The sequence below is a fragment of the Heterocephalus glaber genome, unplaced genomic scaffold (genome assembly GCF_053883595.1).
Source record: "Heterocephalus glaber isolate CG9 unplaced genomic scaffold, H.glaber_assembly_v1.0 deba00001579, whole genome shotgun sequence".
NCBI lineage: Eukaryota > Metazoa > Chordata > Mammalia > Rodentia > Bathyergidae > Heterocephalus > Heterocephalus glaber.
Window position 1 is genome coordinate 5,089,521 of NW_028258360.1, and position 14,289 is coordinate 5,103,809.

The 14,289-nt window shown below is 36.6% G+C and overlaps 1 pseudogene; it reads right to left on the bottom strand.

Annotated features, from left to right (window-relative positions):
• Positions 1-2,136: 2,136 nt before the first annotated feature.
• Positions 2,137-3,818, bottom strand: LOC101723054 (SRSF protein kinase 2 pseudogene; annotated as a pseudogene).
• Between the last annotated feature and the right edge of the window lie 10,471 nt (positions 3,819-14,289).

A 14,289-nucleotide genomic window follows, 5' to 3' on the forward strand; every position in this document is an offset into this window, starting at 1 on the left:
GCCTTCCAATGCTGACACCCCACGACTCTTCTAATCCTCACCCCAGAGGGTAAGGTCACATTTTCCTTCTTTCCACAAGTAACTCTTTCTTTCCACATCTCCCACCAGTTCATGGCTCCTTTCGGTCTTTCTCCAACATATCCTTTCATCCAGTTGTCTCCCAGCCACTCACTCTAACTTTGAAACGTTGCCCTTCTATCACCTGCCTTTATTCATTCACCTTTTCCTTATATCCATTTCTGTCTTAAAATGTGATTGACTCTTGTGCTTGTTTGTTCACTGCTTTTCTCTTCATAAAGGAAGGACGATTGTCTGTGTTTGTCAGTGATTAATTTTGTGCCCGTGGCATGGAACACTCTGTATACTTTGCTGGAGGATATAAATTGGGGGATTTACAGAGATATAGAAATATTGTATTTTATATCATCCATTTGTTATTTTGATGAGCAGAAAAATGTTAGATATTATATGTGTCTAGACATTCTTTTTCCTTGGTCTACCTATTCAACTTGTGACTCAGTAGCACAAGAATGTGATATCTTTGAGGCTATTGATAAGCATAAAGTGATTAGAAGAATGTTATAATTTAGGACATGTGAAGTATGCTACATGTCTGATATGCTTGTATGATTGTCTGATACTGAAAATCAAGCCTACAGTAATAAGTTTGTTGTCCTGTCGTTCAGTCATTAGGTGAAGCTATTTGTATACATGCTATATGTAAAAATATCTTAAAATTTATTAGCCTGGGAGTAACTTAGAAGCATGCATTATTTGCTTTTTTACTTCCAATGTTCACTTTTGTTTGTGAAAAAGATACGTGTTTTATATATTACTGTTAATGTTTCCTTCCATCTGATTTTATAAAATACATTTATATGTGGATTGACAGATATTATAAACAAATTTATTCCTCAGCTTGTTAATGCTCAGAAAGTACCAGGTTTCCCTTTGCACAGAGTTCAAGTCAGAAGAAATATACCACATGAGGTACAAGGTATCTTTCTGTCAACATTGACAATGAACTCATTACAAATTATAGTTCACGACTATTTTCATTTTAAAATCTGACTCAGTAATTTGAGGTCTTCATTAATCAAATATATTTAATATTTGACAAGTTTCTGCTTTATACTTTCTGAAATGTGTTTATATTCTAAAATCATAACAAAATACAAAAATAGCTGGATAACAGAAAAATTTATTTTTAAGTATTTATGGAGAAAATTGTGTAAATTTCTCACAACTATCTTCAGACTGAATTTTGAGTGAAAGTGATCAGTTGTCAAACCACAAGGAATCAATTCATCATCATAAATTCTAGGACCATATATTTTTTAAGCAAGTATTTCATAAAATAGTAATATTTAAAAAGCACATTTATTTTATGGACAGTACACTGAGATGCAGAATATTGAAAGTGGAGATCAGGTCTCTAGGTTTTCAGGGTGACAGTTTAATGTGATTGGAAGTTTGTCCATTCAATAAGAAAACATCATATTTGTTCAAATTTTAAACATTTTCCACAATTAACTTTAATAAAAGAAGCCATAATATATGATTGAATCATTATTTGATGGTGACCTCTCTTATTTTAATTTAAAAGAAAATTTAAGCAGCATTTTCAAATATGCTGTTTCACATGAACCTGGTTCAATTCATTTTCATTTGCACTGTTATTGATTCCTATGATCTTTCACAAATGGATTGATCAGTAATTAATAGTATTACCTCACTTCTGGTGTTCAAAGTGTAAGGATGTCCCTCATGTGTAATAAAACTAACAAAGTGAGTTTGGTGTGACAAATATGATGGAAGGGAACTACACATACATTTAAATAAATCCATCCATTAAATAATTTATTTATTTATTTTTTTGTTGTTGTTAATGCTTAGAGACATGTTATTGTTTCCAGAAGAAAATGGTTAACTACTTAGCTGAAGACAAAAGAGTACTCTTTCCCAGGATCACAGTACACAAAAAGCAAAATATCAAACTACAGTACCTCAAAGCAAAATAAAAGTCTGAGGATGAAGCCAGCTCACTTGTAATCCTGCTAAAGAATGAGAGTCACCATTTAGGTCCAATGCACTGGAAAACACTTGCTAGCTCAGAACGGTGTATTTGTAGCTTTGCTAAGAATTCAACCATGGATGTCGAAGGCATTCGCCAGCAGAGGCTTGTTTTTCTGGAACCATTTCTAACATCGGGATGAGGAAATCTGTAAACTGCATCATCTTCATGCTGCCAGCCATACTTTTCCACAAGTACATCAGAGAGGCTCCAGGGCTTCAGCTTGGTGATGTGCCCCAGTTCTCCTCTGTGATTGAAGAATTCCAGAGAATATTTTCCAAATGGAGCTAAGTGCCTTGGGATACTGCCTAGCAGCTCTACGATGTGGGCTATGTGGTCTTCATCCCTGGAATAGTCTTTCCCGGATAGTGGTTCAAACAAATAGTCTCCGGTTGCCAGCTCAAATGCCATGCATGCTGTGCTCCAAATGTCTGCAAGTGTGCTGAAGCCTGCTCCTATCAGCACCTCTATGGATCTATACTGATGCGTCTGGATGTCCTCGGTGAAGTGTTTATGTACCCGACAAGCATTTCCCAGGTCAGCAAGTTTTACTCTAATTTTATCTGCGTTCAGAGGATCCAGGAGGTTCACCAACAAATCGGCCGCCTGAGTCTTTGTTTTTGGCAAATTCCCAGTACTGGGGGCTGAAACCGTCCTGCTTCTGTCATGGGGAGGACTGCTTTCTTCCTGCTCGGTAAGTGACGATCCCTCGGAAAGCACAGAGCAAGCCCCAGGCCACAGGTTCTGAAGGCCCAGAAAACAATGAGGTGGAAAACTCTGGATACTGGGACTCTGAAATCTTATGTTGTCCGTTTGGCAATTCACCATTGAATTGTTCATAGGAGCTGCTATATGCGTAATCGCTTTCTGCATTTGGCTCATCAAGTTATACTCCTCGGGATTTGGGGAGTCATCTTCATCATCCTCTTCATCTTCCAGCTGCTGTTCCAATAAGAACGGCCCATTCTCAATATGGCCATTTGTTTTGGGTGACTCGATCCATGTAGGGTCTATGTTCCCAAGTTCTTGATCGACATCGTCTTCATCTTTCTCATTTTCTTTCTCTGCATCTTCTTTCTCTTCCTGGTCTTCAGCTTCACCATTGTCCTTTGCATTCTCTTCCTCAGCAGTCTCCTCTAATTCCGCTTTTAGTTTCACCTCCCGGCGGAATTCATCATCTTGCTCATTGGAAGGTACAGAAGAGCTGATGTTTTCCTCTATTATTTTCCTTTCAGCTTCTCGCTCCAATTCTTCTATCTCCTGCAGGCGTTTTTCCAATAACTCAGCCTGCCTCTTCTGTTTCTTTTTCAGCTTTTTCTTCTTATTTTTAGATATTTATCCTATAGGTTTTTGCTGTGGAGCCGTACTCACTGCAGACCCTGAAGGAGGAGGAGCACCTGCTTTCTACCACTCAGTCACCTCTGCTGCCATTCTTCTCACATATGCATCATCCACACACATCAGGATGTTTTCTGGCTTTCTGTCAGTATGAATAATCTTGCACTTACTGTGTAGATAATCTAAACCTTGGAGGACCTGTCGAATGATACTCTTCACACAACGTACTGGGAGGCCCTGATAGTTGGACTTGATGATTCACTTGAGGAGATGGTGGCCAAGCACTTAGAAGACCATGCACACATGTATTCCATTCATGCCTGAAATCTTGAAGTCATCAATGAGCTGTAACACCATGTCTTTGTTTGGGTCATTGGGATCACTTTCTTGCACACATTTGAGCAATTTTATTTCATCCAAGGCCCATCCATTAATTTAAAAAGTAAATAAAAAATCATCTATTACTTCAATAATACATTTTTAAATGTAAATAAAATGAATCACGTCATATATAATTTGATAATTTCATTCTTATTTTGCTTAAGATTCTATGTACTCCTATGGGCTAAAAAGCATTCTATGGATATACTAATTGGGTGATTGGGTAAATAACTCACATTTGAGTACATGCAGTATGTGGGTATAAATTGCCTCTAATTCTTCTGTTTATTTAGAATAGAATATTCAAAGAAGGTTTCTCATGTTATTTTACATAGAATTTTTAAATTGGTCAATTTTCTGGTTTTCCTGAAATTTTCACACAATTAAACTAAATTTTTTACATACATATGTAAGTTATGAACCATAATTATTATAAGATAATCTCTCACCCTGGAGACTGAAATATTACCAATAGCTGTGTACCTATGTCCTCTTCTTACCCTGCTTCCAGTCTATCTGCACTTAAGAATGAATTTTGTGTGTATCATTCCAATACATCCATAAGACAAGACATGGCTTAATTACTAATATATGAAATTACAAACAATATATTGTTCTCTTTTGTATTCTTTGGAAGTATTGTAGAAATATTATTCTGCATTATCTTTACTAAGATCACACAGAAAGATCAAGAAAGAGAAAAAGAAAAATCCAAGAAAAAAACCCAGTACTTGAGTAGCCCTCCTATATAACTCCTCAATCGTTTTCTAGTTAAAGATTATCTTATATCAACAACTACAAATGGGCTTTATCTCTTTTCAGTATTTTTACAAATGAGATCACACTATGACCCTATGCTCTCCTATGCACAGTTTTTACATTTGTAATAATCTCTTGGTTAATTCATACAGCAGTTCATCACTTTCTGTCCCCACTGTCTAATGTATTAGATCAACCTAATTATTAATCTTTTGGCTTTCAGCTCCATGCCTGGCCTTTTTTGCTCCATTTTGTGGTGCTTGCATGTCTGCTCCCCATAGATATTTCCTTTTTGCCCACTGCTCTGGTTTAACTTTATAAAAGAAGACATCAGAGAAAGAACTTTCCCTCATTTTTCTCAGTGCCATAGAAAGTAGAGCTTTCCCTCATTTTGGATCAATGAAGATAGGATATGGTGGAGAGGAACTCAGTGCTGCTCATTTTAGCAGCCCTGGTGGCTCAGCCCCGGGTAGCATTCTACAGCAACTTTCAGCATCCTCAGTTGTCACCTTGATTATGAGACAGGTAACACTTGTCACGTGGTTAGAATCTTAGCATTGGGAAAACAAGACATGGATTTTGCTAATGCTCCAGGTCCTGCCTTGTTGACCATTCTTCAACTGTAGTGGCTTTTCTGTATCCCTCTTAGTCCTTCACAACAATATTATTTTGCATTATTCAGTAACATTTTTCCCTGTTCAAATTACTTACATGTCATTTCCATTTCCTGAGAGGATAAAATACAAAGAACCAAATATCATGCAAAGATACATGAGTCGCTGGTCTCAAGACACTCAACACTGGGCAGTGAAAGTCTGATTCTTGGGAGATGGGGAACATGACACAGAGAACCATATTGACTTACCAGCTGAGGAATTCAGGGCACCACGAGGATGCTGTGAAGCCAACAGATTAGGACCAGAGTCCTGGAAGCCCAGGATATTCAGAGCTCACCGTCCACTGAAACAGAAATAGGAAGAAGTTGTCCCCAAATACTCATCAAATTTTGAATCCTAAATCCATTTGAAGAGACTAACTGGGGGCTCAAGAAAGAACAATTTAAAGGAATGAAATTAAATATTTCCCAAAATTCACACGAGGACAGGTACCTTGCCACTTCTGTTGCCGTACTGGACAATCTCGATCACAAGATGTAGGGGAAAAGGCTCAGGAAGTTCTTCCCTTCTTGGTGTGTAAAGTTAGCCCTTCATTGTCCACTGCCTCAGAACCACCTAACGTACTACAGAATAACACCCCGGGGGCGGCGCATTAGTCCCATGTAACATAACTTCCTCCTGGACAAAAGTGTACAATTAGCAGGATCTCTTTGGGAACTTGTAAACAAAAATATTTAGTACAAAGCATAATAAAAGTTCAGATGCCAGGCATCTGATCAAAAATGATCAGATACACAAAGAAACAAGAAAACAAAAAAGGAGAACAAATCAAATAAACGACTCAGAGTAGACACTGATGTTAGGGTTATAAATAAAAACTTTAAACAATTACTAAAATTGCAGTTTCCCCCTCAAAAAAATGTGTAGGAAGGATTTGGATGTTACAGAAGCCAAAAATTATAATTCTAGTTATGAAAAGTATAATGTTTGAAAACGGAAAATTTTTTCAAAGAAATTCACAGTATATTGGTTATTGTGGAAGAAAAAACCTAATGAATTGAAGGAATAATACTAAAATCTACACAAGGGGCCTGGGATTTAGCTCAGCGGTTCTGCTGCCTGCCTCAAAAGCAGAAGGACCCGAGTTTGATCCCCGGTACCAAAAAGAAAAAAAAATATATATATATATATATACACACACACACACACACACACACACACACAAAAGGATGACATAGGAATAATAATTTCCATAGAAAAGGAATAGGCACCAATGTGTTATGGGTAAATTTTATATTAGATTCCACAAGGAGGAGTAGAAGTAGGAAGATTTAAGAAATATTCAAAAAATGGTGACAAAAATCATCCTAAATTTGATTTAAAAAACTATAAATTCAGATGCACGAGGCTAAAAATCTCCAAGAACAAGAAACAAAAATAACACTATAGATCACAATCAAATTATTTTAAACCAGTGTGTTGGAAAGCTTTTCAACCTGACAAAGTACCTATGAAAAATAAAGGAGCAAAGATTTATTAGTAGCTCACAGTTTCAGCGGGTTCAGTCTATGGTTAGCTGGCTCCATTGCTTGTGCCTGTGGCAAAGCAGAAACAACATGGCAGAAAGATTTAGAGGAGGGAAGCTGCTCACCTCACTACACTCAGGAAACAGAGAAGGTAAAAGGGAACCAAGCAGAAAGTGACAAGGACCCATGCCACATGCCCATGATTTACTCACCTAGGCCCCACTTCCTATTTCCATCATCTCCCAATAATGTCATCAAATTATGGTCTCATCAATGGACTGCTCCACTCATGACATTATATCACTAATGATCCAGTCACCTTCTGAGAGCGCAAACTCTAATCACAGGTGAATTTTAGGGGGTGGTTTTAAACCTCAACCATAGCAACAAGCTATAAATAGAAGATATCTAAAGAAGCCAGAAGATAAAAAATGATTCATTCAGAAGAACAAACAAGGTTTAGTGTATATCAAAACACATGGAATTGAGCAGAGAGTTAACCTACATGCTTAATTTTTGAAACAAAATAAGGTGTATATGGGTAAACCTAGACTCCTACATCTAGTAAAAAATCTTTCAAAAATTAGAGTGAAATAGAAATATTTTCAGATGTGTAATCTTGAAAAATTAATGTCATCAGACCTATACTAGAAGAAATGTTAAAGAAGTTCTTCACAGAGAATGAAATGCTTCCAAATGATAACACGAATTTACACAGCGTAATAGAGAACATCAGAAATGGTAATTACATAGTTAAATATGTATGAATGCTTCTCTTATTATTTGAATATTTTTCTGAAAGTTAGAGTACTGGTGGGTCACCTTGGTTGCATTGAGATTTAGGTTTAGAATTATCTTTTACCATCACTTAGCCCAGTGATTTTGGTCCTGCTTCTAGCAATTCCAAAACCTGTATTATTCTTGTGATGACTTAATTGATTCTAATCAAGCTTTTAAATTGTTGCCTTGATAGTTTGTGTTTTGAAGTATGTAAGGATCTTTTATTAAAAATTCAAATTCTTTGAAAATTTATGTGTGATTTTAGGATTTGTTAGGGTTGATTTCTTCAGCTTTTACACTTGCCCTTATGGATTAGTTTATTCCCTTCTAAGTCATCGAGTGAAATCTCTGAATATTGACCAATCCACTTTCCTTTTGGCTGGTTGTGAATTCAAGAGCGACTCCTCTTTCAGATATTGCTACTCCTCACTGTTGCTTTCCATTTGCTTTCTTGGATTCCTGGCTTATATACATGCAGATTAAGGGTAATTTGGAGAATATTCATATACAGATTATTAGATTGCTTCTCCAGTGTTTCCTCCATATTAGTTCAAAAAACTTGGTCAAATCTGAACTTCTGCTTTGTTTCCTTGCCTGATAAGATGACGACTTCCCCTGGTTCCCAGCCCTGCTGGCCTTGATAGGAAACCCTTTAGAAAAAGCACCTGTTGAATGCCATGCAAGACGGACAAGGCTTTGGGCTTATTCCATTTTGAAACCAGATACAAAACCTTCCCTCAGCATTGTGGAGCGCATTCTTCAAAACACAGCCATATGCTTTCTCCATGCAGTCTCCAACAAGCAGAAACTGCACTGGGCCCAGTGAACACTACACACTGTGCTCCGCTCTCCACGCTTTATTCCTGTGCGTATTGATTTTTATATTTTGAATTTGTTTTTATTCTGCACAGCGAATTCAGTATAAGAAAGACTCAGTGTGTCCGTGTTGAGTACGAAGGAGACGTGAAGAATCAGACAGACTGTACTCACCACCTCTTGGTACTTTTCTGTGTAAGAAGGTAGCCTCATGCGTCTGAGTCCATTAACCGGACGGTTAGCTCATTGTGAGCAGCATAACTCACTCTAGACAATGGGTAAAAAGCAAGGTGTGTGCCCTCTCAGAAGGTATAAACTTCTCACTAAGTGTCTCTTGGCTACTACCTATTTCAGAGCCCCAAGTTCCAATCGAGAGATGATCGGGGGAACGAACATCACGTATAACACAGCAGCGCCGTTAGAGAGGCCGCAGTCGAGGCCACCATACACTGCTTCAGTCTTGGTGTGATGGTGTCTCAGGACTCCGCTGTGTGACTAGAGAATTAAACTTCTATCCTATTTAAACCACTTCTGATTTTTTAAGGTACTACAGCCACATTTAATATGAATCATCTCTTCTTATTTTTAAATCATGAATTCTTCCACTTAGATATTATATGATGATTTCTTTTAAATTGATATTACTCAAAAAATATACTTATGAAGACTTGTTATTACACACAATGGAAAAAATGAAAATATATAATCTTAATTAATATTTCTGATTTTTTCTTAAACAATTGGCCTTTATTCTTATAACCCCAGACACTATAGGCAGTGAGAAATGCATAACATTGTTGTCATTGATTTTCTTATTTACTTCTTTTGTGGCTCTCCTTGCATCAGTGTTAGTATTCTAAATGAGATTTCAGGCAATGATAAAACTATGGAGGCAATCGAAGCCTAGCTGATAAATTCATGCTAAAGGTAAGAAATAAGCACATAAACACTTCAAGTTAGAGTGATGGTTTTAGGTACTTTAGTACAGACATTAAAACATAATGTGATTAGTACTGAACTCAATAAAACAAACTTTCCAGTTGTTTCAGTCTATTGTGTCATTATGTGTTTATATTTAATCCATTTAGTCACATCCTTTATAATACAATTTAAACAATTAAAATTTAAATAGTGTTCATTGTCCCCAAATGGCTAAAACACTTTGATGATTTAGCAATGGAACAGGATTTTTGTCACATTGCAAATTGTTTAAATTTGTAGACATTCTATTTGCATGGTTACAATAACTATCTCCTGTGTCAATGAAAAGCAAAATATTTTGGTATAAAGGATATCAGGCACATGCAAGGAAGTTTTCAATAAACATTTGCTTGTAGGTAAAACCTTTGTTTTCTACAATCCCTCATACATGTTTTATATGAAGTTTATAAAAATTATGCAAATTGTCTATGATGTTTTTGAGTCTTATTGAGACAGCAGCTTTTCGGAAGACTCATGGTCCATTGCAATAAGCATCTGCTCAAATTATCAGGAGGGTATTACATAAAAGTGGGCATATGTGCATCTTTAAGACATTGGACAGGACCAGCTGTTTCATATTCTGAGTTCTTTCAGTAACCAAGGGCTCCCAAGCAGCTCCCAGGTAAAGGGCTTTGAAGAGCAGGAGCCCATGGCAGCCTGTGCTTGCAAGCAAGGAGGCAGAATGGAATTGCTCAGCAATCTTGCATTTTTTGCAGTGTGCTGATGCCTGCTATCCCAGCAGGTGGCTGTGTCTTGGGCCAAAACCCATGCCTAGGAAGACAAAACAATATGCAAACCACAGACCCTGTTCAAAGACCCTTTTGAACTTTTTAAAGTGTTCACTGAAATATGATTCTAAATATAAAAATATTGAACTCCTCATGTTCATCCAAGCTCTATTATAAATCACCTTGAATAAGCATAGAATGGATCCTGTTGTGCTTCAAAAGAAAGCTTTCATACTTTTCTCTTCACAGCTGGTAATGAGAATAATTAATTAAATTCCTTAATATGATTTCCCTCCCAACACCACTCGCTAGAGCATCCTCTATGAAGGTCACTATTTCATTCAGCTCCCAAATGAACAAGACCAAGACTGTACAGTTCTTCTTTTAAAATATCACAGTACTTATTGACCAGAGTAGCAGACTCAATGAAGGTATCTCTTGATGGAAGTAAGTTTTCTGGAAACGACTCAGTTCACATGGACATGCTGGTGCCAATTCCCTGCTGCATTGTGTACCATCAAAAGGACTTGAGCATTGGATCCAGGGAGAGACATTTGGTTCCAGCTATGAGAATCAGGTTCTCATTCTTAGGAAAAATTTGGACTGCAGGGACACAGCGGCTGGCATCGCTTCTTTAGTCACATAAAAAGCGTTATTCTCAAGGAATCCACAACTTCCCAATGGGGGTTTTCTAGTGTAAACCTGGTTTCTTCTCTAGCATTCAGGCTTCACTAAATTTTTATTTTAATTACATGATCTACTAAAGTGCATCTCCCCCAAAAATATTATTAAGAATCAATTTCTGTTTTCCTTTTTATATGATCAATAAAGTATTGCTAAGTATAAATTAGTATATAGCTCATCATTATTTAATACGCTATATCTCTAGGATCTAGATTGTTTTGAATATTCCCATTTGTATAAATTTTATTATATTTCAAATTCTTATGTAGACATACTTTCTTGGTCTACATTCTACTTCTTTTATACCAAGGGAACCCATTTTTAAATAAGATGAATGGAAAAGAATTCAGAACCAATGGGTATGGATTATAAGAGGACATTTGGCAAGCAAAGAAGACTTACCTTATACGGAGTCATATAAAGTTTTCAAACCCAGAGACATTGGAAAGGATTCAATATATTTGGAGGTGGAATTAGACATGATCAGATTTATATTTCCCAGCAGAAAATAGAAAAGCAGTGGAGACACTGAAATGGTGAGAATGGTTGAGATCATGGTGAGAATTGGTGAGAATGGGTTGCTGGATCCCAGAAAAGAAATGATGGAGGCTGAGATGGCCACATAAAGCACAAGAGGTCATGAGATGTGAGCAAGATGTGCAGGTCAGATTTAAAGAACTCAACACATTTTTATTCATGAGTCACAGGGTCGTGGTGAAGATGTGAGAAGAGAACTGTCAGACAATCTTTGGCTTGGATGAGTCATAAATTATCAAGCTCTGGAATAAGGGAATGGTAATGTTGGGGAAAGTTGGTGGAGTTGAGATGATGCATTCATTTTAGAACTTTCAAGTTTGCAGGAGTTGCATGGCCCTAGGTGAAACTGTTCAGTAGGGTGCATGAAGAATAGGAGTAAGAAAAATGTTGGTGTGAGGATCACAATCTGCAAGAGATCTGTGTAGAGATGAAGCTTCGACATATGAAAGTGAATGCAATAATCTATGGAGAAAAGGGAAACAGAGATAAGATGGCCTTAAATATAACATGGTGAAATGTACTACTTAAGGAAAAGAAAGGTAATTACATTCATCTTCTAAAAGGTCTATAACAAAGGACAATATACTGGGGGGAGGTCACTTAAATAACAGAAATGTATTTTCTTACACATCTGGAAGACTGAAGTCCAAATTTAAGAGGTAGTAGATTTGACTTTTCCCAAGGACTCTTCTTCACTCCCACATGGTGGTTTCTTGTGGTGCCCTCCCTTGGCCTGTCTCTGCAATGCTGCATCTCTCTGGTGTTATTAAAATCTCATGGGTTCTAGTGGATGAGATGCCTGGGTGTATCTCTCTTCTAACCATGAAGACATCTTTAAAAGCTCCACTTTCAAATACACTTCCACTGTATTTAGGACTTGATCACATGCATGTTGTCATTCACAAGATTTGGTCTTTAATAACAAAAGCGGTAGTGAAGGAGTATCTGAGGCCAAAGAGGAAAACACAGGGGACATCACAGGTGGGAGACACTGGAAGAACCAGGAATGCAGGCTCCAGCACTCCAGAGTCAAGTTCAATTCAAAAAACTAGAAAGTCAAGTGAGAAGAGCTAAGGAAATGGAGATATTAAGCTCTGAAGTTATTTATATGAAAGTTCCTCTGTGAAAGGGAGGAGAAGTTAATGTGAATTTAAAAAATGAAAAGGAATGTTAATGTGAATCAAAGCACTTGTTTTGTGAGGACAAGCAGAGGTTGTTCAAACGCAGATGTGCAAGAACTCACAAACTGAAAGGTGCAGGATTTGCTTGGGGCTGATGACTACAGCTTCCCATACAGTTATCCCTGTCCACCTGCTTGTGGGCTTTTCCAGGAATGGTCCTCAGCTCTGCTTTCAGGTTAGTTAGAGATATAGTGATGATTTTTTTTTGGTTCCAAACTCTATTCTTTTCAAGTCAATGTGATAGAGTAGAAATTGAGCAAACAAGTTTTTAGAATTGACAGTTTCAAAGTCAACTGAACTCTGAGTTACATGATAAAGATGTGATGATCTTATTCAACAACATTAACATAAAGTTCATGAACTAGAAGAGAGGCTTGATAGCACTTTTACAAAATATTAACTGATTTAAGCAATGATAGGAGCAGGATTAATAACATAAGAATTAGAGTGCCAAATGGGGACCTAAGACAATTAAGAATTATTTCTGGAATCAACTGAGAGAAAGTACTTAATACCGATAAATGTTCTCATGTTTTATTATTCAAGTAGGGTCTTGAAAATACCATCTAAACCCATAAATAAAGGTATGCTGTCATTAACCTTTTGTAGCTCAAGAACAATGTATTCAGATCTAAGAGCTAATGATATTATTTAGCTCAAAATTCCTATCAGAAAACAGTCATAGTCTTTTGCTTTGAAAGTTCATTATGTGTATACACTTTGGTTCCCCTCAGTCAGGGAAACCTCAAACAGATATTTTGGTAGATGTTTTAAGCATTCAATCTGTTCACCCAATGCAAGAAAAAAGTCTATTCTTAACTCACCCTAATCTCTATTAGAGTTTTATACCAAGCTTCAAGCCTATACATTTTTAAAATTTTCATCCAGCGAGAAAATAAAAACATTAGTACTATCCAGGTGAATTTGAAACTACTTCTTTTGATGCTTACTTGTTTATATTGGTTTGCTGTTGTATTTTCTTTTTTGTTCATTTAAGCCATCTCTCTCTACTTAGCTTGCATTGATTAAAGCATAATCTAGATTATGAATTATGGCTTATGCTAAATTATTGGAAGTTTGAGTTGGTAAGACAACTCTCTTTCTAGTAACTACCTTGGTCTTCCTTCATTATCTGGCTTTGGATGGTAAATTATGCCTCATTTGCTCAGGAAGCAGGTCTTCTTTTCCTTTTGCTTTTATGCAGAAACAGAAAGAAAACATAGTCCTTTCAATAAAAATGTCACAAAAGGTCATGTAGCTGCACAGAAGTGCTCATTTATAGAGCTCTGAAATGGTTTTTGTTCATTTGTCATGCACAAATGTAGAATATTGCCACATTAGGACTATGGTAACAGGTGTGTTCAAAATTTTTTAAAAGTATTCTTCCTGCCTCTGGAAACCTATCTTCCCTCTCCCTGACCCAGGATGATTTATTGTTCAACTAACTAACTTTGTTAGTTAACTATTGTTAACTATCAGGGCTGTGGACATAGCTTAGTGGTAGAGCAGAACTTAGCAGATAAGAAGGCCTGGGTTCAATCTCCAGCACCACAATACAAACAAAAAATCCCACTCTAAATGTTTACTTTCTAGTGAGATATTCTGGAATATCTAAATCTGATGGATGATTTTTTACAAAAACAATGTATTCCTGTGAACCTACCCAAAGTTCTGCCACCCTCATGTTCCCAAAGAGAATCTTTTTAAAATACATGTTAGGTTAAATACAACCTACAACAGGCTTGAATTTATTTATGCAATTGTTTAGTATATAGTTTACAATTCTTCACAATACTTTTGAGTATTCAATTCAAAAAACTGGAAAGTCAAGTGAGAAGAGCTAAGAAAATAATAGTATGTTATAATAATAATAGTCATAAGTTACAT